The following is a 27,062-nucleotide window of genomic DNA, read 5'->3' on the forward strand; positions in this document are numbered from 1 at the left end:
GGTAACCTCCCAGTCATATATAACAAGATTTGCACAGTCCCCATCCCACCTTCACTCAGCCAGTCCCACATTTTAGGATCTGCATATTAGATCTTTGAAATACTTCATTTTTAAAGCACCAATTTCTGTGGATTAGGACTCTGTGCTGCCCAGTGACCCTCCTGGGTTGCCTAAACTGCTTTCTCTCCTCTTCACTGTAGATATTTCATATCTCTGACCTTCCCATTCCCTCCCACTCCTCAAATCTCTCATCCTACCACTTTTCATCTCTTCAGCAACCACACTATTATTACGCATTGTTCTCCTGTATGTTCAACTACTTCTACTCAATAGGGTTCTTCCTACGAACATTTAAAAATGTACCACTAGTATCTCCCATCTTCTAAATAAAGAAAGTCACCCTCTCCCCACTATGTCACACTCTAACAACCACCACCCTCACAGCCAGGCTTTTTGCAAGAGTGGTGTACACTGTCTTTGTTTTCATACCTCCCACTCACTCCTTCACTCACTGCATTCTGGCTTCATTAATCTCACTAGAAGTGTTCTTACACGATTTCCGACAACCTCCTTCTTGACAGATGGACATTTTTTAGATCCTGTTTTCTATTTCCTTCTCCTGAAACTCTTCCCTTGGCCTCTGTGACCCATACTCTCTGGATTACTTCCTATCTCTCGGGCGACTGTTTCACAATTGCCTTTGCTGACTTCTCTTCCCCCCCGATCATGTCTGCAGTCAGTTTTCTCAAAGTGTGACCCAGACCAGGGGGCCTGGCTGGCTCTCTCTGGAGACCATGTGGCCTCAGGGTCATGAGCTCAAGCCCCACTTTGGGTGTAGAGATTACTTTAAAAAAAAAAAGTGTGAGCCAGACCATCTACATTAGTATACTTTAAGGACTTGGTCAGAGTCTTGATTGGGCCACTTTCTTTCAGCTCTGACTCACAGGAGAGGTATTCTAATTCTGGTTCTAGAAAGCTCAACCTTGACCCTATTCCAATGCTTCCAGTGAATTTATAAGCCAACCCATACCTGTTAATAAATCTCTTTCAGCCCCAACTAGGTTGAATGGATTCTGTTGTCTGCAACTGAAGCTTAGTTGATACAGCAGGCAAACAGAAAAAGATGGTGATCAGAAGTTCTGGCCATGGGAAGCCAAAGGTCTTTATTCCCCAAATGAATCATTGGCAGATAGTCTGCTGGACTTCTGATTTTTTTCTACCTTTAATTTTCCTTGGAAGACAAAGCAGGTTCTGGATTAGGCAGTTCTTCAGAGACTTTGGTTCTATTTCAAAGCAAAAAAGAAACATTAGGAAGAGAATTACCTAGAAATTTGTTTTCCCTTAATGTTGACTTAATATAGGTGAACAAATACAACATGAATAGTTAGGGTGTATGTCAAGTGAAAAAAGTCTAAATTAACAAGGCTCATCAACAATCAGTGGGATTCTCATATCAGTAAAGTTACATATAATTTTCATATAGAGATTAAGCCCCTACTAATTAAAAATTCACTAAAGACAGAATTATAACATTGGATAGGAATTCTAGGAGACTGAACCAGAACTTCAGCAACTACTTGGCTTCCTCATTCTCTGGACAAAGGTGCTTTTATGTACCCCCTGTTTCTTCTAATCATACCCTAAATTTCCTTTTAGGAAAAATTCCTCCCACTTAACCTTGGTAGGACTACTCTCCCTGGTGGTAGCGGGCATGGGAGCCAAGGTGGGCTTGCAAGCACAGAGCTTCCCTAGATTCTGAACTTTCCATAACTTGCTTGCATATGTCTTCTTGCAATTCTGAGAGCTATCCCATGGCTTTCAGTAATTTTTTCTTATTATTTTTTCCCCTGTAAGCTAACCAGTAGGTTTCCATTTTCTGCAGCTAAAAAGAATTAACAAAGGACTTCAAGTTTCTGGTCTGGCAAATAAGGAGCTTGGAAGTTATCACTGTATGCTAACAACAATTATAAAGCTGAATAAGCGAAAAAATCCACAACTCTTCTTAGATCTGTCAGAGAAATCAGGTGACAGAGCAGAATGCTGTCCTCCAAATTAGAGAGACACACAGGGGATACAGAGAATTACAGCTTATCACATTAGGAATCCATAAGCAGAAGCTTCTGCAGGAACCAGTACTGGGTTCCTTTTACCTGATACATCATGTCTGGCTTTCTTTCTTTTTTTTTTTAACACAACATTTTATTTATTTATTCATGAGAGACAGACAGACAGAGAGAGAGAGAGAGGGAGAGAGAGGCAGAGACACAGGCAGAGGGAGAAGCAGGCTCCATGCAGGGAGCCCGATGCGGGACTCAATCCCGGGACTCCAGGATCACGCCCTGGGCTGAAGGCAGGCACTAAACTGCTGAACCACCCGGGCTGCCCTCATGTCTGGCTTTCAATAAAAAAATTACAAAGCTACTAAAAGGCAAAAAGACATAGTTTAAAGAGACGTACCAAGTATCAAAACTAGACTCAGATAAAGCAAGATGTTGGAAATCAAACTGGAAATTTCAAACAATGATGCTAATGGAAAAGGTAGACAACATGCAAGAACAGATGGGTAATTATAGGCAAAGAGATGGAAATTCTAAAAAAGAATAAAAGATAAATGCCAGAAATCAAAACCATTGTGACAGAAATGAAGAATGCCTTTGAGGGACTCCTAAGTAGATCAGACACAGCCAAGGAAAAGAATCAATGAGCTTGAGGATACATCAATAGATACTTCAAAACTGAAAGACAAAGAGAAAAAAGACTAGAAAAAGAAGAGCAGAATATCCAAGAACTGTGGAACAACTACTAAAGATGTAAAACATACAGAATAGGAATAAAAAGAAAAGAGAGAGACAGGAACAGAGCAGATTGATGGACCCGATACCCACTTGAAATTTATAACTTGAAAGGGAAAATGACTTTTGAATCATTTTTTAAATAATTTCTTTCTTCCTCTGCCTTAGAAGACCCCTATCAGTTTCTGTCAATTTTTCCCCCTCAAGAACAGAAGGAATTACTTTAAAAAGGTGAAAAAAAATTAAAAAGATAAAAAATAAAAAGGTGAGAATTTGGGGCTCCTGGGTAGCTCAGCTGGTTAAGCATCTGACTCTTGATTTCAGCTTAGGTCATGATCTCAGGGTCTTGAGATCAAGCTATATTGGGCTCCATGCTCAGCAGAAAGATTCTTCCCTCTCCCTCTGCCCCTCCCTCTCACACACATACAGTCTCTCTCTCTCTCTCTCTCTCAAATAAATAAATAAATCTTAAAAAAATGGTGAGAATTTAAGAAATCTGATTACCTTTGCAATTTATAAGTACTTTCTAAAATCATAGGATTAACAAAAGAGATCCCATAACTGCCTGCTTGCATAATTTCCATCTTTCCCATTTTGCTTTAACCTATGTAACTGTAAAAACATACATGGAAATCTGAAAGCTAGGGAGAAGGCATGTGAACATTTATCAGTATGAAATGTAATTTTCTAAAAGCTATCTTATTAATTCAAGATGACTTGAGTGAGATTTCACTCCAGCTCTTAATTTAATGGTTCACTGTATTAGCTCATCCTTACCCACTATAAAACTGTTTTGATAGTAATATGTAAATAACAATTTAGATTTTTTTCATATTCTAAATTTAGTTGCATCAAAATGTCATAATGTACAAAAAGAAATAAATGTAAGAAAGATTTTTCCTTTTTTTTTAGAAAGATTTTTTTCTAAAGATATACACGCATATATACCAAATGGAAGTAGATGATGCTCATATCTTACATATGAGGCAAGAAAAGGATTCATTTCCTCATTTCCATTGTTTTGGTTTGATTTTTTGGTTTTGATCTTGGCATTTTCTTGTCATCACTTTTGGCTTCTAGAGAAGGGGTCAAATATAAAAGATGGCAGATGTGAAATCCTGCCAGAAGTCCCTAAGTCTGATCTCTGGTGCTATCTATTTCTTGCCAAATATAAAGTTTGTTAATTTATAGGTACAAATTTATCACAGAAACACATAAAAGGACCCACAGCAAGAGGTATAAATCATGGTTCCTCTCTTCAATTTTATTACACAGGTGGATCTGGCTAAAATGAAGTTAAAAATAAGAGAAGAAAAAGGAGATTTTCTTAGCAGTCGATGGCAATTCTACATTGTCTCCCCATCCTATTACTTCCCAAAATCATTGGAGTCCTGGGGCTATCATTTGCTTGGTTGTAGCAGAGGGAGCTGTCCCGGCAGGATGAGTCACAGCTATCCTGAAGTCAGATTCAAGTCTTCCTGAGCATAGCAAAGCAGGGCTTCTTATAGGAATACCAGGATACCTTAAAAAATAAGGCTTTAACTCCCTGTTCTTGCTGTCCAGTCCCATAAATATTTATAACAAGACATATATCAGACCACAGTGTCACTTAGCTCCCTCCACAAAGGCTGGTGACTATTCACAACCCCTCCTAAGAAATCCCAAAAAGGAAACAAGTGCCATCCTGAAAAGTAGGGGGTCACATCAGGAACAGTTTAGGTGTTTGGAACATCTGAGCATCCAGCCTGGTTCTGTGTCTGGCATTCTGTCCCCACTGACCACACTGTGGCCACGGAGCTGCACAACTGAAGTCAGGCAACCTTGTGTAGATGCAGCTAGAAGCTCCTTACAACTGGGAAGAAAATGGTGGACCCCCAAAATGTTGGGGGGTAGGGGCAGTGAGGATCCTGCTCCTCCAGAAAGCGATATCTAAAGAGCAATGGACACATAACACACATTCTTTCCTCTTCTCTCTCACACACACCCCCAAACTTAAACTCCCTGGTCACTGTGAGATGGCAAGGTGACCCTCCCCAAGTAGTAAAGGTCCCCAGAAAGGCCTCTTTCAGAACCATGGAAGACAGAGCAGAGGGGATTCCTGAAGGAGTCCTGGAAGCCAGGCATAGGCTCTGGAATACCCTGAGGAGCCAGAGGGAGGGCGTGTTTTCCTGCCACTGGGCATGGGCGAGCTTCCAAGGGAAGAGAGCTGGGAAGCGGGGGGTGACTCGATGGGCTACTCAGTCAAGGAAATAATGTGTTTGTGGTACCAGTGCTAATGGGCTCCTTCACTTTTATAAAATGGTTAGTGAAATAGTGGTTTCCAAACCTGGCTGCCTAGTAGAATTACCTAGAGAGCTTTACAAGACAGCTGATTCCTAGGCTCCTCAGAGATTCTAATCCAGACAATCTGTTGAGGCTTTGGAAACCGTAGTTAGAAAAGCTCTCTTGGTGCCTCCTGTAGTGAGCTGGGTCTGAGAAACTCAGCAGCAGAATTGTCCAGTTATCACTGGAGGCGGATTAACCAAAACACCAAAGAGGCCCAATTTTCAAGGACATATCATCTGCAAGAGTCACTCCCAAAGCCTTGTATCTAATTTTGCTTGTAATTTTGCATTTGCTCCTTAAAGAAGGCTCCTCAAATTATAAAGGGTTCACTCCCCCACAAAACCTGGATCTGCTCCTGACCATAAACTACACTGTAGTCAGAAAATTGCAGCCAAAAAAAAAAAAAAAAAAAAAAGAAGAAGAAGAAAAAGAAAATTGCAGCCACAGAGCAAATCCAGCCCTCTGCCTATTTTTGTGCAGCTCATAGCTAGGAATGATGGTTTCGCTTTTTAATGGTTGGGAAAAATGAAAAGAATAATACTTCATGACACGTGAAAGTTATATGAAATTCAAATTTTGATTTCTTTAGGTATTTACATTGGCTCACAGCCATGCGTGCTCATTCATTTACAAATTGTCTGTGACTGCTGGCACAGCAGAGTTGAGTAGTTGCCACAGAGATTGTATGGCCTGCAAAGCTTCCAGTATTTGTTATCTGGCCTTTTACAGAAAGTTTGCCACCCCTGACCTATACCATCAAATGCTAACAGCATAGATAAAAGAGAAAACTAATTTAAACGGATACTTTATTTAATGTGAAAAGCATGCATGATGGGGGACTTGTTTAACATAAAAGACTTATAAACACTCTCAATTATAGAGGTGAGAGGTTTGTTTTATGAAAATTACAGTCACTTATAAAGTGGCTAAATTCACATATGAATATTAAAGAACCACAACATTATTTAATATCACTTAGAGTAAGAGACCAAAGGATATGTGAGATGATTAAAGATAGAATGATTATGAGTAAAAACCTTCCCAGGTAGAAAATATAGGGAAAATATTGCAGGATAGTTGCAAAAGTTACATGCAATTAGACTAAGCATTAAGCATAAAATAAGCATGTGTTCTGAGTTGTGGAAAAGTATAGTAAAATGTTGCAAAAGTTATACTTGAAAGTTTAGCTCTGAGGTGGGTTCCTAAACCGGTAAACCCAATACTTGAAAGAAAGCTAAAAACATTTGAACAATAATGATTAGGTGAATTGGGCAAAAACTGTAACAGATCATCGAATTCTGGTGGCAAAGCAGATCAAAACTATGACTTTGCCTGTCTCTCTTCATAGAAATATGACAAGAAACTTATGCAGAGCTGTGAGGGTCACTCAGAAGATCTGAGATGGAAGAGGGAAAGGATGGCTGAGTCCATCTGAAGGATGAGTGATTTACCAGGCAGACATAGGGAACAAAGAAGTAAAGGAACATTTTGGAGCATCTGCTATGTACTAGCTGCTTTGCATATGTTACTTCGTGATCTCCACATCCCCTCAGCATAATCATCATCGATTCCACTTACCCTCTGAAGAAACGGAGATGGTAAGTTTTGTAACAGGGAAAAGCTTAGCATATCCGACTCCATATTGCTATTTCCATTGCTGCTGTGACCTACAGCTTAAATCTTCTGCTTACAGCTAAGATATGCATAAACTGCTTTTTTACCCCAAATCTACCTCACCGGAGGAGATAAGGAGGTATGTACAGAAATGACTATGTTCTGTTTAATATTTATAGGACTGACATGACCAGAGTCCTGTGGGCAAAGATCAACTGACCAAGGACAAAGAACTTACATGACTTTCCTGGGATGTCTACAGGTCTCAGCCACCTTTTGACTCCAACCCCATTCTGCTTCCCCCTTTTGCTAATGAAGCTTAAATTTCTTGCCAAGAGGAGATGGTTCTTTAGGACAATATCCATGTCTCTTTGGTTTGCTGGCTTCCCAAATTAAGTTACTTCCCTTACCCCATCATCTTGCCTCTTGGCTTACTGGCCTGTCGTGTGACAAACAGAATGAGCTTGGACTCAGTTACAGTTTCATGCTTACAGTCATCCAGCCAGTAATGGTAGAGTTGAAATACGAACTCAGGTCTGAGTGTCTGCCTGGCAGCAAGTCCCTATTCCTATCCACTCACCATCCTGCTCCAAGCAGGCTCTCCAAGCACAGAAAACACAGACATCTCTCTCTCTGTATCTCTCATGAATAAATAAATAAAATCTTTAAAAAAAAAAAACACAGAAAAGCACAGCATCATAAATATATTGTTCCTCTTTCAGTGACCACTAAGACATTTCTTCAAGTTTATCGGAGTTATAAAAATAAAACTAAACTAAAACTCTTAATTAATTAATAACACTGTCTCTAAGATGGAAGGTCACATTACCCACTGCAGTGTTTCTTAAGACAAATTGCCAAATTCTAAATCTAGGAAATGTCCTCTATGAGGTCCCTTTGAGACTTTACAGAATTTATACCTGCCGGATGGCTGTAAAAATTGCCTCATATGTTCATGCAAAGTTCTGCTGACTACAGATTGCCCCAGACAAGCAAGCAGCTCTTTTGGCTCCTTGCTCCATCTGTGACTAGTTTCTTTGTCACCATATTCCAATTAGAAATGAGGTTGTAATTCTAAGTCTTCCCTCCCCATGGAGTTTCTTTACAGCCATTACAGTAATGAGTTACATGGTCTTCCCTTAGGTGACGGTCAGTGGTAAAAACACATTCAGTCGATCATTAGAGCAATTATTACAAGCTTCTCTAAAAATTGGTTAAGGTGGGACACCTGGGTGGCTCAGTGGTTTCGCGCCTGCCTTCTATCCAGGGCGTGATCCTGGGGTCCTGGGATCCCGTCCCACATCAGGCTCCCTGCATGGAGCCTGCTTCTCCCTCTGCCTGTGTCTCTGCCTCTCTCTGTCCCTTTGTCTCTCATGAATAAATAAATAAAATCTTAAAAAAAAAATTGGTTAAGGAACATGTGCTGCCATTTAGAAGTCCGTTAGCAAGTCATGTGATCAATTTCTATTCCTTCCAAAACTGCATCTTCAAATTTGTCAGGGCTTAACATATTTACATCCCCCCCCCCCCCAGTTATAAACCACTCAAAAGAGACTATAGGAAGAAATGATCAAGTAATGCTGTTTTAAAGAATCCTGGTGACTCTGAATTTAGTAGATTTCTTTTGTAAACCTAGGTGTAATCTCAGATTAAACAGAACAAATGGTAGCTAAATAGATGGCCTTTTAAAATCTGTTTGCTTTACTACGTGACGAACAAGCCAAGACTTTCTTAATTTGTAGTTGAGGCCTCTCTTCTCAACTTAGAAGCAGAGGGAAAAGGAAGACAAACCACCAACCTAAAGAGAGATTCTGTAATTATAGGATTTTAGGTTTGGAGTCACTTTGCTTAATCTTTGTGTGACCCAGAATTCAACCCAGAAGATTAAAAGAACAGCATTTTCAATTCTATTCATGAAAATGAAGGACTTGGCTAGAGTTAATAAGGCTGAGAAAAAAAAATGTAAGTTGTTAGTCAAAGCAACATAATCCTCACTCCAATGCAAAGTGAAAAAAAAATTAGTTGTACATGATTTCCATTGAAAGAAGTCATATGTTTGCATATAGGCTTGTGAAAGAGCACAGAATATCCTGAAAGTGAATTGCACTATGTGGGAGAACCATATTAAGATTCCACTGTTGGAGCAACCCCCAAAGCTTATCAGATCTAAATAAAAGATTGATGGTGATTCTGAGTTTAAAATTTAATGCCCAGGCTAGCTACTAAATTTTACATTACAAGAATGTGGCGGTACTGTAAATCAATGAAATCAATTATGCCCTCTTAGGGGATGGATTTTGTAACATAAAAAATATTTACATATTGTGCTTTTCCAGAGGGCATTCTTCACTTATTTTCATTCACTGACACTTGTCAAAATTTTCACTTTGATGGATTTAATGGGTAATATTTCATACATGTTTCATTAGAAACCCCTTACTTCTAATTTCTTTCCCCTAGAAATTAATGATAGACATGACCATTTATACCTATAAATATGGTATATACTGCATTTGCAGATACAACCTAGTAATGTGATAGACCCATATTCAAGAAAGCAATTCCCAACTTGTAATTATATTTAAACTGATCCTCTTCCTGGAAAAAGGAACTTCAAGACAGCTATGTTGTACTATGAAAAAAGAATTAATATGATAATCATAGCTATAAGGCAGCTCTGTAAATAAATGGTAAGTGTCTGTTTATCCAACAGCTCAGTTACTATGTAAGTCTTTTCCCAAACCCAGGTTACCAATTCACAGGAGCTTTATCTTTGGCTAAGCCCATCTCTCAAGTGAGTTAAAGGCTTGTGAGAGAAGGTAAATGACCTTTCATGGGTTTAAAATGGGCTGTGAGATTAGGACCTGTGAAATGCCACTCAAAGGCAAGAGTTGCAATGTTTTCTTCTGCACGATGTCATTAATGTTCCCACGGATCTACTCTCCCCAACCTCCAGGAGGGAAAAAGTCATCTTACTAAATAATGCAAATATAAGTACTATACAACATATGCCTCCAAATTGTGTTTTCATAAAATTATAACATCAAGATCTTGATCATTTGGGCTGATCAGATACTTGGTAACGTTTGTAATCAAGAAATGAAAGATGACAGTGTGGAAAAAAGTCACAAACACTATCCTAAGTGATCATTTAAAACATATTTCAAAATTATAAGAACTTCCAGTATATTAACTCAGAATAAGAATTTGAGAAAGACAAATTTCCAGGTCAATAGTGAAATAATTTATTATTTTGTTTTCTTAACATGGGGGAGGATGTATTTTAATTATTAGGGAGAAATCCTGTTTCCTCTTCCTAAATATATTGGATTCATCTCATATGTGCATCAGGTTAGCCAAGAAGAAGGCCATTTTAAAGCATGTTAATCATTTTAGTTTAAGGTAAGGATATAAAGAGCACTAATCAATTATATTTAAGTTCTGAAATCAAGAATTTAATCAGAAAAACTTTTCTAGGTTTTCATCAGCTAATATGATTATTCTAGAGGGGGGCCTGGGTAGCTCAGTGGTTGAGCCTCTGCCTTCAGCTCAAGGCATGGTTCCAAGGTCCTGGGATTGAGTCTCATGTTGAGCTCCCGCAAGGGGCCTGTTTCTCCCTCTGCCTGTGTCTCTGCCCCTCTCTCTGTGTCTTTCATAAATAAATAAATAATAAAATCTATTTTTTTTAAATAAAGGTCTCTAGTATCAAAGTTAAGCTCTTTTTCTTTTCCCAGGTACCTGGCGCCATTATGCTCTCTATAAAATCCCATATTTGGAAAAACACAAATTATATGAAATTCACTTTTTTTATTTATAAGGTTTTTAAAAATTACAAAAGATACAAACACTTGTATTCAAGTCAAACATTACAGAGGTGTATAACCCCCCTTCACCTCCTGCAGCCCCACCCCCTTGAGAAGCCCAGTGTTCACATTATGTGCATCTATCCAAACACAAATGCATAATTATAAAAGGTCTGCTTTATAAAGTCAGAATCAAATCATCCACATGATTCTCTATATTAAGCAGGGCTCTTTTGATTATAAGTAACAGAAACAGAGTAGTTTAAGTAAAAGAGAGTATTTATTGATTCACAAAACTAGTAGCCTTCAAGTATAACTGGATCTAGGAACTTAAATCAGCACCTGGCCTAGCTTTGTGTTGACTCTGTTTTTCTCTATATAGGGACATTCTTGGGAGTCTCCTTCTGTGGTGACAAGAGAGGTACCACAGCTCTGAGTGAACATCTTTATAGTTTCAAACCCAGAAAAAAGAGAGTGTGTTTCTCATTCAACAGAATCAATGAAAGTTATGAGATTTTGCACTTACTGTCTCTGATTGGATTACAGGTTCATCCCTGTCTCTAGAGGAATGTTCTGATTATCCAGGCATGTGTCATGAGCACACATGGACTGAGAACGGGTCCTCGTCTTAGTGTGGGCTGCCATAATAAAGATAGCTTAAAGGACAAGCAGTTATTTCTCACAGTTCTAGAGGCTGAGAAGTCCAAGATCAAAGTACTGGAAAATCTGGCACCTGGTTAAGGACACTCTTCCTGGTTTACAGATGGCTGTCTTGGAGAGAGACAGAGACAGAGGAAGAGATGGAGGAAAAGTTGTGAAGGGCCAGGGAAGGTGGAGGGAGAAGGACAAAGACTAAGAAAAAGTGTTCATGCTCTTCTTTTAAGGGCACTAATCCAATTCATGAAGGATCCACCCTCATGAACTATTACCTTCCAACAGCCTCACTTCCTAATACCATCACACTGGGAGTTGTGATTTCAACATTTGAATTTGGTAAGAGGTGTGTGTGTGACACAAACACTCCCAAAAGAAAAACCCAGGTCCTATTTTACAAAAAAGGTTAATGAATCCTGGATCAGCAAAATCAGCACATTATCTATTACATCCCATATTTCCTTTCTTCACTTAGTAGTATATTATGAATATCCCTCCATAGAAAGTAATCAGTGTATCATGTCAATAATTGGGGGTGGGGATCTCATTTTGCAAACACCCATAGAACTTAAAATTCTATTCCTGATGGATGTTCAGCTGTCCCTGCCTCCTCCACTTCCCCCACTTCCCACAGAGTTTTATGTTATAAGTAATATTGCAAGAGACATTCTTGTATTGTCTGATTCATTTATTTTCTGCAATATAGATTCCTCAAAGTGGGATTACAAGTTCAAAAGATTAACATGTTTAATATTTGCTGCTATGTTTCAAAATCTGTTGTTTGCAGTCCCATCAACAACATGGGATGAGAATGTCGGTTCCTCCCATCCTTTATGATATTAATTTATATGTTAATGTCATTATGTAGGATATTATATAACCCATAGGATATTTATAATCTCTTCAGTTTTTTCAAATCTCAAGGAAATAAAACAAAATCACACTCATAAAAAGAATGACAAATTAGCATATGTGAGAAACATTTAAAATCTATATGCTAATAAATAGATAACTTCTATAATCTTGAAAGCCAGACTCAGTTCAGAAGAGAATATTTGCTGCAGATATGACTAAATGAAGGCTTCAGGTTCCTCATTTGTATCTCCTTAACCATTTAATGACAATTTGATTTTTTCATGTTTTGATTGGCCACTTGCTTTTCCTCCACCGCAATTACCCTGTTCAGGTTCTTTGCTTAGTTTTTAATTGATTGCTGATTTTTTTCACTAACTTTAAAATATATTATATATTAAGAATGGTTTCTGAATTTTATCAATTCCTCTTTTAGGAGCATATATTTGTTTTGGTATAAAACTATCTATTTTGTATACTTTAATTTCAGAACAAAATAAACAAAACCCCCCACAATACACAGCCAAACCCCTTAACAAATATGGGGAGGGCTAGGGCTTGAGCCCCTTGTATCCTGCCTCAAAGAGAGGAGAAAAATAAAAAACCACTAGACATCAGCAGAAGGAACTGGGGGCCACTCTGGGCTGCCGGAGAACCATGAGGACACTATACACAGGGTACAAACTCAGTTGGTGGAAACTCTTAATCTACCTCTCCCACGAGAGAGACAGCCTCATCAACCTGGGGTTGTGGGGAGGGGAGTCTCATCAGGAACAGTAGCACTGGGTTCCTCTGCTGTCACTTCATCTTCAATGCCCAGGCCTAGCCTGATCATGTGGTAGATGCAGTTGAATGATCTGGGGATCCTCCAGGGAGAAGCCAGAAGAGAACAGAGCCCTTCCAAACAGCAGCACCGCCAGGTCCTTGACAGCCGTGTCATTGTCTGCCTCTGCCTTCTGCTGCAGCATCTCCACAATGGGGTGGTCAGGGTTGATTTCCAGGTGCTTTTTGGCCCTCATAGAGCCCACTACAGGGTTGTCCCCAGGTGTCTAGGTTTCATGATCCTCTCCATGTTGGCTGTCCAGCCATAGGTGCTGGTCACAATGCAGCAGGGTGAAGATACCAGTCTGTTGGAGATTGTCACCTTCTCAACCTTCTTATCCAAGATTTCTTTCACGAGTTTGCAGAGGTCAAATTTGGCTTTGCTCTCCTTCATTTTCTTCTTCTCTTCTTCATCCTTAGGCAGTTCCATGCCCTCCTTGGTAACTGACACCAGATTCTTCTCATCAAACTCTTTGAGCTGCAGCTCATGGTACTCATCGACGGGCTCCATCATACACACTACCTCAAAGCCCGGCTTCTGTACTCACTCTGCAAAAGCAGACTTGGCAACCTGCTCTTTGCTCTCACTAGTGACATAATGGATGGACTTCTGGGTCTCCTTCATGTTGGAGACATACTCTGAAAGAGAAGTCATCTCGTCTCCAGCCAGAGAAGTGTGTAGCTCAGCACCTCGGAAAAGGCCTCCCTGAGGAGTCGAGTTCTCATAGATTCCAAGCTCTAGGTTTTTAAATGCCTTGTAGAATTTCTGATAGTTCTTGTCTGCTGCCAGCTCAGAGGAGAGCTCAGTGCACACATTTACAGTGTTTTTGCATATGACCTCCAAGATTTTGCTCTGGTGGAGCATTTCTAGGGAGATGCTCAGAGGCAGGTCCTCCAAGTCAACCACACCAGTGGATGAAGTTGAGGTACTCTGGTATCAAGTCATCACAGCTGTCCATGATGAACACATGGTGGGCATAGGGTTTAATGTTGTTCATTTTCTTCTTGTTCTCAAAGAGGTTAAAAGGAGCCCTGAGGGTTGGGGGGTGGGGTGGGCAATGAACAGCAATGCCCTGAATTCCAACTGACCTTCTACAGAGAAGTGCTTGGCTGCCAAGTGGTCTTTCCAGTCACTGGTAATAGGAACACATATTTATTTTAATATAAGATTATTGGCTTTTAATTAGTTAACATAGTAGATTGAATTATGTTGATGTACTTCCTAAGGTTAAGTCACCTTTGCATGTGGTCACAGGGCATTATTCTCTGAATCCACCCTTAAATTCAGTTTCTAATTGTTTTATCTTGGATCTTTCTCTATAGAGAGAGATATATTGTTTTCCTTTGTTTACACATTTTATTTTTAAGCTTTTTTTCTACATATATACATTTATTAAAATTCCTAAATGTGGAGTGCCTGGGTGGATCAGTCAGTTAAGCGTCTGCCTTAGGCTCAGGTCATGATCTCAGGGTCCTGGGATGGATACCCCTGCTTCCTGCTCAGTGCGGAATCTGCTTCTCTCTCTCTCTCCCTCTGCCTCTACCCCTGGCTTGTGCTCTCTTGCTCATTCTCTCTCTCAAATAAATAAAATCTTTTTAAAAACTAAAATTCCTAAATGTAATCATAAATGTTTGCATCTTCTGTTCCCCTTTTTGCTTTATTTCCCATCTTCTTCATCCTTATCACCCACATCATTCTTTCCTCACCCTCTTCTTTCCTTCCATGCTCACATGATCTAGTTAAAAATATATTGTGTATCTTTTCATGTTTTTTCTTCAAGCTGATATAATCTTATAAATATAGATGTGTGTACATGTTTTTAGTTTGTCCTCCTAAGAACTTTACTTTTGGGGGTGGGAGTGGGAGTAGGAGTGGGATTCTTTTTAAATCTATGGGTTTTTTTCTTTTCATCAGTTCTGGAAATTCACACACACACATGTTTGAAGGAACAAACAGTCCTCTGGCAAAAACTATAAGCATACTAGAACATAAGGCACCATCAACAAGATCCAGCAGAACAGGTAGATATGAGTAAAGGACTTCAAAGACCTCAGATGTTGAACATATCAGACACCAAACATGAAATAACTATATCTAACAATTTTTAAAGAAATACAAGACAATCTTGAAATATGGACAGGCAATAAGAAATCATTTCAAACTATCAGAGACTTAAGGGCCATTTAAAACTTATCAGAATGAAAACTATAATGATGAAAGTAAACACTCAATGGAAGATTTCTATTTCTGACAATAGTGGTTACCAAGATGTTTTGGACCACACTCCCACTGAAAATAACTAAAGATGCTGGCTAGATTAGAAAAAAATATCTTAGAGGCATCAAAGAGCTAATAAAATAGAAATAACCAAGTCAAAATCTAAATGCAAGTGGAAACACAGAAAAATAAGCATGATTTTAAAAAGCATAATTATGAAGCCAGTATTTATTTATTCAGGATAATTTCTAAACATACTTTAACTTTGTAAGGGGACATGCCTTGTAACCTCATATCTTGATGACCCTATGAACAAGACCCCAACACTGCATGGCTGTCACCTATGCTGTGGGGATACTCAGCAAGTGGGTTTGTCTGGACAGGGGCCAACTGGGAGGCACTTTCCTGCACATCTCAGAATGAGATCGGTCCCTTGAAAGTCTAGACCACAGACAACCAACTCTGCAGGACCAGCACAATGATGGGTTAGTGAACCCTTACCTAATAATATCAAAGTAGAATTAGGCTGGGATGAGAATGGAAAGGATGAGCTAGCATGTCATTCTTCTCATCTGCTTTACCCACAACAAAGGGGTGGAGGAGAGGTCATGATGCTCACCCTCAGTTCCAGGGGAAACCAGGCTGCTGAACTGAGTTCAGACCTGCTGTCTTCCCAGTACTGCAGTCACCATGTGATTATTGCCTGCTGCAACCTCCTTGCCTGAAGTGGGTCAATGCATTAAGCCAAGTTCAATTATATACATGGGCCTATTCTAGCAATCTGTTACTGCGCAGGGCTCTGATAACTCTTACTGCCTGTACTCCAGCATCAGTTAGGATGCTTCTAGCTTCAAGTAATACAGAGTCCAGCTCAGAAGGACTTAGACAATAAAAGGGGATGTTTGGCTAAAAGTTCTAGAGATAGGATTTTCATTTGAAGCACTAAATGTTGATTCTGACCCACCTAGAAAATAACAAATTTATTGAAAGGATATTGGGTAATTCAAAGGGTACGTAGAACCCCAGGGAAAATTAGGCCACAGAACCAGTTTGGTAAAGACAGTGCACTACATTCTGACCCTGGATTCAGAATACTAAGTGCTATTTCTGAAACTGTTGCCATAGGACTTTGGATGTTACTACTATCATCACAACTGCTGCAGAATGAGTTCTCCAACTTCTTCATGTCCCTAGCTCTCTAGCTCCAGATTCACAGCACCACGCAGGTCGTTCTGATGGCCAAGCAGAGAAGAGAAGCCTGTGCCTCAGCTAGGAAGCTGCCTGGGACTATGAATATCTAGCCCTGAGTGTGTCTACACTGGGAGTCATCTCTGTCCCCCACTGATATGCAGAGGGTGGGAATATCCCCAAACATGGCAAAGTGTTGAGAAGCAGGTCCAGGCAACATACCACATTCCCTCACTCAGGAGGAGGGAGAACATCTGAACCTCAGAAATTCCAGAAAAATTGTGAGCTTTCAGCTGCCTGAGTTCCCATTGTCCAGTCCCTAAGGCCATAGGAACTCCATGAATTACCAGAATCCATCACTTGGCTCCAGAGGCTGGGATTACTTTGATTGATGTAGGCCAGTTAGGGATCATCCTTGGAGCTAAGGGTGAGGATAATCCCACATAAATAACATGATTTTTTTTTTTTTTTCCAAAATGAGTTGAGGCTTAATGGATGTTAGGGAGGAAACACTGTCCCCTCTCCAACTAGTCTCCCTGGTCTTTTAGAACTTATATTTTATACCTTCTGTAATTAATTTTTTAAAAAAGGCACTGATCACCTCCCCAAATAGACAATAGAATCATGTGAACAGAACAAATTTTATTTTTTTTAATTTTTAAAAAAATTTTATGTATTTTATGAATTGTGAGAGACACACAGAGAGAGACATAGACATAGGCAGAGGGAGAGGCAGGCTCCCTGCACGGAGCCCAATGCGGAACTTGATTCCAGGACCCCAGGATCACACCCGGAGCTGAAGACAGACGCTCAACCACTAAGCCACCCAAGTGTCCCAAGGACAAGTTTTATAATGTTAGGATTCCCTCAGTGCCGAACACATGATGGGCACTAAGAAAATAATAATAAATTAAAGATTGGCTGTTGCTCCATTGTTGATCAATTAATCAAGACCATGAAAGTAAAGTTGAAGTCAAATAATTAAATAACTAGACTTTTCACCAGTTGTTTTAGTTTTGCACACCCACTAAATTTTTACACAAAATGAGAATAAAATATTTATCTTTCACATAACAGGAGCTATAGGGATTACTTTTAAAGAGTTTTGAATTTAGGACACCTGGGTGGCTCAGTGGTTTAGAGACCAATCTTTTCTAACTCCCTCATCATCTGCAGATGAGCACTATAAAGAAATTGTTTTTGGTCATCCAATGGGAGTTGAATAAGTAACTGATTTACATAATTAACTTAGAAACTTGGCCAAAGCCAAGTTTTGTGGATTGAGTGTCTATTTACATAAGGAGTTTATGATGAATTTAAAACAACAGCAAAATAAGTATTTCAGAGACTTCGAAGTTTCCAAGGATCCAAGTAAGGAAAGCATGTTAAACAACAGTAACTAGAAAGTTGGATTTCCATCTTAATTTTACACAGTTTGTGTAGTGGAGCACTTTAATGCCTCCACATCTTTCACTATTCCTTGTACCCATCTCTTTGCAATGTGACTTTGCATAAACTCCCCTTAGACTGAGTCCTTCAACTCTGGGTTTGGCCAACGGAATAAGAGAGTGCGGGTGTTCCAGTTCCAAGCCTGGGCCTCAGAAACCTTAATGCTGGGGCACCTGGGTGGCTCAGTGGTTGAACATCTGCCTTTGGCTTAGATCATGATCCCGGGGTCCTGGGATCAAGTCCTGCATCAGGTTCCCTGCAGGGAGCCTGCTTTTCCCTCTGCCTCTGTCTCTCTCTCTCTTTCTGTCTCAAATAAGTAAATAAATAAATAAATAAATAAATAAATAAACAAATAAATAAATAAATAAATATCTTTAAAAAGAAGAAGAAGAAGAAGAAGCAGCCTTGATGCTCTCAACCCCTCAATCTTTTTTTTTTTTTTTTTAAGGTTTTATTTATTTATTCATGAGAGACGGAGACAGAGGCAGAGGGAGAAGTAGGCTCCGTGCAGGGAGCCTGACGTGGGACTCGATCCCAGATCTCCAGGATCACACCCTGGGCTGAAGGCGGGCACTAAACCGCTGAGCCACCGGGGCTGCCCTCAACCCCTCAATCTTTGAGCTATGAAAATATTTTATTTTCATATGCTTCTGAGATTTTATGGATGTTTGTTTCATATTACTATCTAGTTGATAGAATTAGCTTATTTTCAAATTATTTGTATCAGTTTTTTCTGGGAATGAATTGGACTTAAGACATAAACATTGCCCCTAAAAATCAAGACTCCAGGTTCTGAAAACCAAGACTCTACAGGTAGTTCGTAGACTTGTGGTTCATCTCCCTGCAATAAGATAAAGTACAAGTTCTTAAAACTTTTTGCCCCCTTATGCTCTTAAAAATTATTGGGGACCCAAAAAGCTATTTCTGGTGGTTATATTTATTTATTTATTTATTTATTTATTTATTTATTTATTTTTATTTATTTATGATAGTCACACACAGAGAGAGAGGCAGAGACATAGGCAGAGGGAGAAGCAGGCTCCATGCACCGGGAGCCCGACGTGGGATTCAATCCCAGGTCTCCAGGATCGCGCCCTGGGCCAAAGGCAGGCGCTAAACCACTGCACCACCCAGGGATCCCTCTGGTGGTTATATTTATTGATATTTATAATTTGGAAATTAAAACTGAGGGATTTTTAAATATTAATTAATTAACTATAGAGAGTGTGTATAATAAACCCATTGTATAATAACATAAATGACATCCTCTTATGAAAAATAACTACATTTTCCAGAACTAAAAAAGATATAGTGAGAAGGTAGCACTGTTTTACCTTTATAAATCTCTTTAATGCCTGGCTCAATAGAAGACAACTAGAGTCACATAGTTGCTTTAATTTTACTTACATTTATTGCAATACATTATTTCTATCAAAGTATATGAAGAGGGGATCCCTGGGTGGCTCAGTGGTTTCGCGCCTGCCTTTGGCCCAGGGCACGATCCTGGAGTCCCAGGATCGAGTCCCACATCAGGCTCCCTGCATGGAGCCTGCTTCTCCCTCTCCCTCTGCCTGTGTCTCTGCCTCTCTCTATGTCTATCATAAATAAATAAATAAAAATAAATCTTAAAAAAAAAGATGAGATTGATGTGGTTGTTTCTTAGAGGACCAGCCACTGCCAAAGATAAAAAAAAAAAAAAAAAAGTATATGAAGAAAATTTGACCTCATACAGATATGATATTGGAAAATGAAAGTGCATTATTGGGGGGGGGGTGGCTTGAATAGTATTTTAATAGGCTTTTCAGATCATTGAAGATATTCTTCTGTGCTACTATACCAAAACTTAAAAAGCAGTGGTTTCTTAAAACTTAGTTGTTGTGTGGAAACTGAAACCATATTGATGAATATTTTGCACTCTTTTTATCTTAAAATACATTGGTCTATCCTGAATTTTGAACAGATCTTTTGTGCATACATGATTTTGACACCATGAATCCCCTGAAAGGATCTTGGGATCTCCAAGGAGTCTTCACACCACACTTTGTGAACCACTGATATAAAATATCAAATAAGTTTAGTCTATATTCTACTTCATAGAGCAGCCATCTCTTTGCAAACATGCCTCCTCCCCATGAGGCACAAATAAAGGACATTATCCACAGTCTCATCTATTACGTTAACAAAAGCTGTACTTATGTCTTTCTGATCCCTGAATCTTAAATAAAGGGAACCAAGAAGCACAATGAATTGTGTGGAAAACAAGGCTATTTCTTACATCGTCCTTAATCTATATTTGCTGGGAACTGAACTGACACTGGAGATACAGAGATAAGACAAAGTCCTTGCTCACAATGCATTTACAGTCTTACAGTGAGGGTAACAGATAATAAAGAGGTAAATGAACAAAGATGACAATTAAGGTCTTGGGTTAGGGTTCTAAAGAATGTAAGGCAACATCAAACCTGATGTTGTCTCAGAAGCAAGAGGGAAGTATATGAATCTTCGAATCTGTATAAATCTAGGCAAGAAGCACTAGGAACCCTGGGTTGAGAGAAGGGGTGGCTGTGACTATTATGGGCAAACACAGATGAAGCAGAGAAGGTCACCATTGGGGGGTGTGGTGGGGAGAGAGTTGAGGGCTGTTATCTCTCCCCTACCAAAATTCTTGAAAAGCATCGCCTTGAGGCAAAGTAGCAGCTAAACAGGGATGGCCGGATAACATCAGAACAGTGCCAGAGGCTGGCCAGGGTGAGGAAGATAACAATGGAGCCATCCATCCCTTCCACAGCCTGAGAGCTATGGGATTACCAATGGAGGGGTGGGGGATAATCTCAGTAAAGGGCAGGACAGTGGTGGTTCTCTGAGGGGCATTTGTGTAAAGCATATGGGAATGGGGTGAGAGGTAGGATAGCCCAACTGTGGCACCGGGGGCTCCTGGAGGGAGTCATCTACAAGTTTAAAGCCTAGCTCTGTCATTAGTGACCTTATAACAGGTTTAACCACTCAGTTTTTTTTACTGGTAAAATGATACTAATAATACCTACATCATAGGGTTATTGTGAGGATTGAGTGATTTTAATATTAATGTAAAGCATTTATATAAGTATGTACATACATATGGCCCAGCAATCCCTCCCCAGATATATGTCCAGATCAATTTTCACCCGAGTCTATAAAGGGGCAAAGATGAGGATAGTCATTGTAAAGCTCTTTAGAGGAGCTCATCCTGAAGTGGGAGGTGATAAATGGACACTACAGAATGCTAGGGATTCACTTGGAAGCAGTGAACCAGAGAGACATATAGCAAATACATATGGATCTTTAAAACCCATTATTAATTGTAAAACATAAATAGAATAAGGTCTATGGCACAACACTATTAATAAAAATTTAAAACACATACCAAACAACACGAGACATTTTACGTTATTGCATATATATCAAAGGGTATATGTATCTATATCTTATGGTGGATACCTATGTGGAAGAGGAGGGAATGAAAATGGAAACCAGGGCTGAATGAGAGAAATATCCATGAAAGAACAGGAATAATAGTGCACCATGAACTGAGGCATATGATTGACTCACTGTTTTTTACCTGAAGCATAAAAAAGAAAAAGAAGAAGAAGAAGAAGAAGAAGGAGGAGGAGGAGGAGGAGGAGGAGGAGAAAGAACATGAGGGAGGGAGGAAGAGAGGAGGAGAGAAAGAATAAGATAATTAGGGCAGCCCCAATGGCTCAACGGTTTAGCGCCACCTTCGACTGGAGGTGGGATCCTGGAGACCCGGGATCAAGTCCTGCGTCAGGCTCCCTGCATGGAGCCTGCTTCTCCCTCTGCCTGTGTCTCTGCCTCTCTCTCTCTCTGTGTGTGTGTCTCTCATGAATAAATAAGATAAAATCTTAAAAAAAAATAAGATAATTAGTGTCTGGGTGGCAAGTGGGGTGATTGACACTAAATAGGGTAGTCAGGGAAAGCCTCTCTGAAGAGGTGACATTTAGACCAAGCCTAAACAGTGTGAAGCCTGTCATATGATGATCTGGGAATGCAAATTCCAGGGAGAGAGAACAGCATATGCTAAGACCCTGAAACAGAAATATGACATATTTGCAGAATAGAGAAAAAGGGGGGGGAGGGGCAAGTGTTTTTAGAGCCCAGTGAGCAAATAAAGGTGAGTTTTAATTTTAAAAGATAGTCTGATAAAGGCCTTTCCTCATACACTGGTCTATAGAAATAGATGGTTTAGGACAATTAGTTTCACAGAATTGGTAATTCCCAAGGAGAAGGGAAGTTCTCTGTGGGCTTATGGTGACCTGGCTTGTGACAGGGAGGCAAGAGGTGAGCATCAGGCAGTGGGGGAGGAGGAGAAGAATCAAACTTTGCTCCCTTGGCTGTAAAGAAGATAAATCCTACCCCTGGGAAGACAGAAATTTTAGTGGGGCCTATGACCTAAGTTCTCCCCATTGAATGCCGGAGAGCAACGTAAGTACCCGGTTGGACAGGACTTCTGACAAAGCACCATCCCTGATGTGATCCTGTTTTTGTCCACGCCCTCAACACTTCTGGCAACAACACCTTCCTGGGACCACTGCCAGCATCTGTCTCCTCTGGGATTTGAACAGTGGTCTCCTTTTGCCCCCCCTTCCACACCTTCCCTGAGAACACACATTTCTTGGTTTCCTTCAAAATAGCATCTGGCATATCAAAACTACGAACCTCAGGTTTTCTCATCTGTCCTGGGGTGTTGATCTCTCATTACCCTACCAAATGCTGAACATCTCCTGAAATAGCAAACAATTAAGCAAAAGAACAGTAATGAGATGTTTTTTATGAATTAGAAACCCTTGAAAACAGAAACCTAATCTATTGTGATTTCCATCCATCCTTATGCCAAGAAAAATGCCAGGCTTACAGTAGATGCTCAGTAAAACGGGTTAAATGAGTTCATACACACATACACACTTAAAATGATAAAAAAAATCATATACTGTTCCCATGGCAAAAGCTCCAACTGGAATTCATCTTTCTCAAGATAACAAGCATAAATGTAGCTTCGTTCAGTACCAATTTCTGCTCACAAAGAATTGATTTTCCTCATTGGGGCTATAACGGGTAATGATAATGTTTATGTAGTACTGTATGCCAGACACTGAATCTCGTTTATAACCCAAGACAACCCTAGGAATTAAGGACTATCTTATCTTTACCTAAATGAAGAGAAAGTTGAGGCTTAAAAAGATATAGTGACTTTTATAAGATGGTTAGATCTGAGTTTTTTGGTTTTTGTTTTTGTTTTTGTTTGTTTGTTTGTTTTTTGATCTGAGTTTTTATTTATTTATTTTTTTTTAAATAATTACTTTTTTTTTTTTTTTTTTTTTTTTTATGATAGTCACAGAGAGAGAGAGAGAGAGGCAGAGACACAGGCAGAGGGAGAAGCAGGCTCCATGCACCGGGAGCCCGACGTGGGACTCGGTCCCGGGTCTCCAGGATCGCGCCCTGGATCCCTGATCTGAGTTTTTAATCCCAGGTCACCTGACCCCAGAATTCTTGGACAAACTTCTGAAATTCTGGTCAATTTTACAAAATAAAATGTATTAAAGTTAAAGTTGTACCTGGAGTAGCAACTACTCTTCTGAATATTGTTTTTCTTTTCTAGACTAATCAGTGGCATCCATACACTTAAGCATGTTTTAAGGAATTGACAGCTTTTCACAATATTGCAATGATTTAAAATATAAGCTTACAGGACAGCTTGTGAGTGAGCAGCAGAGAAAGAACAGAAGTGAAGTCTTTCTAAGTCATGGGCTGTCCCTTGCACTGTAAGTCCATGTTTGCTTTCATTTTAGTTTTCAGGGACGCCTGGGTGGCTCAGCGGTTGAGCGTGGTCCTGGGGTCCTGGAATCGAGTCCTGCATCGGGCTACCTGTAGGGAGCCTGCTTCTCCCTCTGCCTGTGTCTCTGCCTCTCTCTCTGTGTCTCTCATGAATAAATGGGTAAAATCTTTAAAAAATAATAATAATTTTAGTTTTCAGCTTGAAATTCCTTTTTCCTCTATTTTTCCTTCTTTTTCTTTGTTCCAATGGTTTCATTAATTTTTGTGATCCTAGAACAATGTCTAAGCATTGTGACAATTTTGCTTCAGTAAACACTGTCTGAATTCCCCGGAAATTATAGCCTGAGGCAAAATTTACATTCTAAAGCTTTATTGGAAGAATATAAACCCAAGAAACAAGAATGGAGACAGGGCATTGAGGCAAGAAGGAGGGGAAGCAAAGTCCTGGAACTGGCCCTCTACTTCACTAAAAAGCACAACTGGTTGCTCAGTGATGTAGGAAGTTTCCAGGGAAGCCTAGTGGAAACATTTCTCAGATGAGTCCTTAAAGGGAGAGGAAGGAGAAGAATTTGTCTATGGCTCTCTCCCATCCTTTACTTCTCAGTGGTTAAAATCCGCTTCATTGGGTATGAATCCCTAGCACTTCTGCCATTGTGTCCTGGCTCCCTTTGCAGCCACAAAGAAGTGGTGGCAGCAACCTCCAACCTCTGAGCAGACACAAACCAGCCTCCTGGGCCCTATCAAGCCAGTGTGCCCCAGCAGTCCTCTTGTATCCTGTACCTTGGTGGTGATATGGAGGCCCAGGGTGGGAACGGAGAGGTCTGCAGTGTGAGGCACAAGGATGGGTGATGACTGGGCTGTGCCCTGGGTGACTTTGGAGAGCTGGAGCCCAGCTGTCTGAGCAGGAGGCCCATTCCACCAGCATGGCTTCCACAGCCATGGCCCAGAAGGTGGTCCTCCTGGAGAGTCATCAGTAGTCTTGAGTAGACCAATACATTCGTCAGAATGTTCTAATACGTGTCTACTTGTACACATATAGATGTCCCCTGGGTGTACTCTACAAGTGGACTGGGGGGGGGGGTCACAGGGAAGCTTCGACTGTACCAGATATTGTCATACCATACTCCTAAACAACAGCTTTAAATAATCACTTGTTATTGATTTGGTCTGATTTTTTTCCCTTTCCTGTGCATACATCTAAAGTTCATTCATCTCTTGTTTCATAAATTCACCCTGGGAGGGGGGAATAACTGAATATCTCTATCACAATTTCCTCTTTTTTTTTTTTTTAAAGATTTTATTTATTTATTCATGAGAGACACAGAGAAAGAGGCAGAGACACAGGCAGATGGAGAAGCAGGCTCCCCGCAGGGAGGGAGCCAATGCGGGACTCGATCCTGGGACCCCGGGATCAGGCCCTGGGCCAAAGGCAGGTGCTCAACCACTGAGCCACCCAGGCGTTCCTATTTCCTCTTTATTAAACTGCAATAGGTATCTCTTGCCAAACTCACAGGGAAAACCGAAAATATGAATTAAATAGTATCTGCAAAGTATTTTGAACCTCTTGAAGAGAAGAGGCTACTTAAATCCACATTTTAAAACCAAAATTTCCCATCGTTTCCAGGAGAGGGCACAAATTCACCTTATGTGTAATCCTACTGCTCTTCACCAGCCTCCCTAACCTCAAGCCTCATGCACACACATATGCACGTACACACGAATACACACCCTAACTCCTATTTTGCACTCACCCAATAGATAAACCACTTATAGTACCATTTCAAAACCTATGAAAGGCAACCCAGAGCAGTCTCCTTAACCTGCTTCAAGATCCAGAATGCCCACTGGGGCTTCATGAGGTCCCTCTGTAGGGCTGTCTCCACTGGGCCTGGATCGGGAAAGGAATAAATTAAACACAGCTGGCTCTAAGTTATAGTTCCTATATTATCTTTCCTCATTTCCTATGGCATGGATGTCCCAAGAGTAGTGATAGGAGTGGTCTTAAACAATAAGGGCATGTATTGTCTGTAGAGAATTATAAAATAATAAAACAGACTAAAAGTTGGTCTGCTTTAAAAAATTATAGTCACGCACCAGCAATTCTACACAATGTCAGACACAATGTAAAATACTCTTCCTCTCCCAAAACCTTTTGTTGGTCTAAGTTCTAAACAATTTCGGCAGTTAGTATTCAATTTTTTGACAAATAAAATTAGCACTTTTTATCTTTCCATAAGCATTGTATGGCACATAAAAGTTAACTCAGAGAAGCCCCGGCATAAACCGACCCATCTACATGTGTTTGTTTGAGAGTTACATTGCTTATGGTTTCAGAATCATTCATGCTTCCTTTGGGTGCATTGTATGTCTCCAACTTGGGTGGAACTATCTGCTTCTGCATTTAAACACTTGATTTGAAAGAAGTAATGACATTAGCAATAATAACAGAACTTGCGCTACTTCAATTCTTTCTCCATTTAATTCTCTCATTCTATGTGACCGGTTGGAGCTTTTATTTATGATTCAAATTTGAAACAGTGCAAACTGCAAGCTATAATATTTTTGTTTGGTAAGTGCAAGTTCTCAACTATGAAATATATTACTATATTTGAATAGTATCTTTAAAATTCGAAACTGATCCCTCTTTGTCATGTTTCTCGTTTAATCATTATTGTTAGCCTGTAATGCTATTACTCGTTTCTGTGGCAGACAAATATGTGGGCATATGCTTTTTCCCTTTCGTTTGGAAAAAAACTAATGCAATTTAAAAATATTAATCCATTACCTTTCCCTCTTCTTTGATCCTGTACTAATTTATTACTTCATTATTTCCTTTTACTGACATGATTACATATACAAAGATCAAGAAAAGAAAAATCTCACTGTTTCTTTTCTGTCCGTTATTATGATTATTCATTTCATTATTATTGAAAATAATATTGTACAGAGAAGGGTCTGTTAAACAATGACCAGCCCCGTTAGATACACAAGATGCACTGCTGCCTCCCAGAGTGGTTAAGACTATGTTGTAGCACCACAGAGCTGCCCAGCCTGAGGAGACTGCCCTGTGCTGCTCCGGTTTGAATCTGCCCACTAAGCTAATGGAGATTAACCCTCACTTTGGGTTCACTTTTTTCTTTTTTCTTTTCTTTCTTTCTTTCTTTCTTTCTTTCTTTCTTTCTTTCTTTCTTTCTCTCTTTCTTTTTTTGGCAAAATAATAAACTTATTACATATGATTGGCAGATAGTTGTTGCTGATATATCATCCTCTCAATGTTTGCGGAAAATTTCAAAATAAAAACTAATGTTGTTGGGATGCCTGGGTGGCTCAGTGGTTGAGCCTCTGCCTTTGGCTCAGGGTGTGATCCCGGAATCTCAGGATCAAGTCCCCGAGCCCGCTCCCTGAACAGAGCCTGCTTCTCCCTTGGCCTCTGCCTCTGCCTCTCTCTCTCTCTCTCTCTATCATTATAAATGAATGAAATCTTAAATAATAATAATAATGATAATAATAATGTTT

General features: G+C 39.8%; 1 long non-coding RNA gene and 1 pseudogene across 1 annotated transcript in view; both read right to left on the bottom strand.

Moving 5' to 3' along the window:
• LOC140613905 (uncharacterized) overlaps positions 1-27,062 on the bottom strand; it is a 42,940-nt gene that overhangs the window by 14,986 nt on the left and 892 nt on the right. Inside the window, exon 2 of the long non-coding RNA XR_012014825.1 lies at positions 1,221-1,283. This is a non-coding gene — a long non-coding RNA (uncharacterized lncRNA). The remainder of the gene's footprint in view (positions 1-1,220; positions 1,284-27,062) is intronic.
• Positions 10,767-14,012, bottom strand: LOC140613723 (heat shock protein HSP 90-beta pseudogene; annotated as a pseudogene).

This window comes from Canis lupus, chromosome 22 (genome assembly GCF_048164855.1).
Source record: "Canis lupus baileyi chromosome 22, mCanLup2.hap1, whole genome shotgun sequence".
Taxonomy (NCBI): domain Eukaryota; kingdom Metazoa; phylum Chordata; class Mammalia; order Carnivora; family Canidae; genus Canis; species Canis lupus.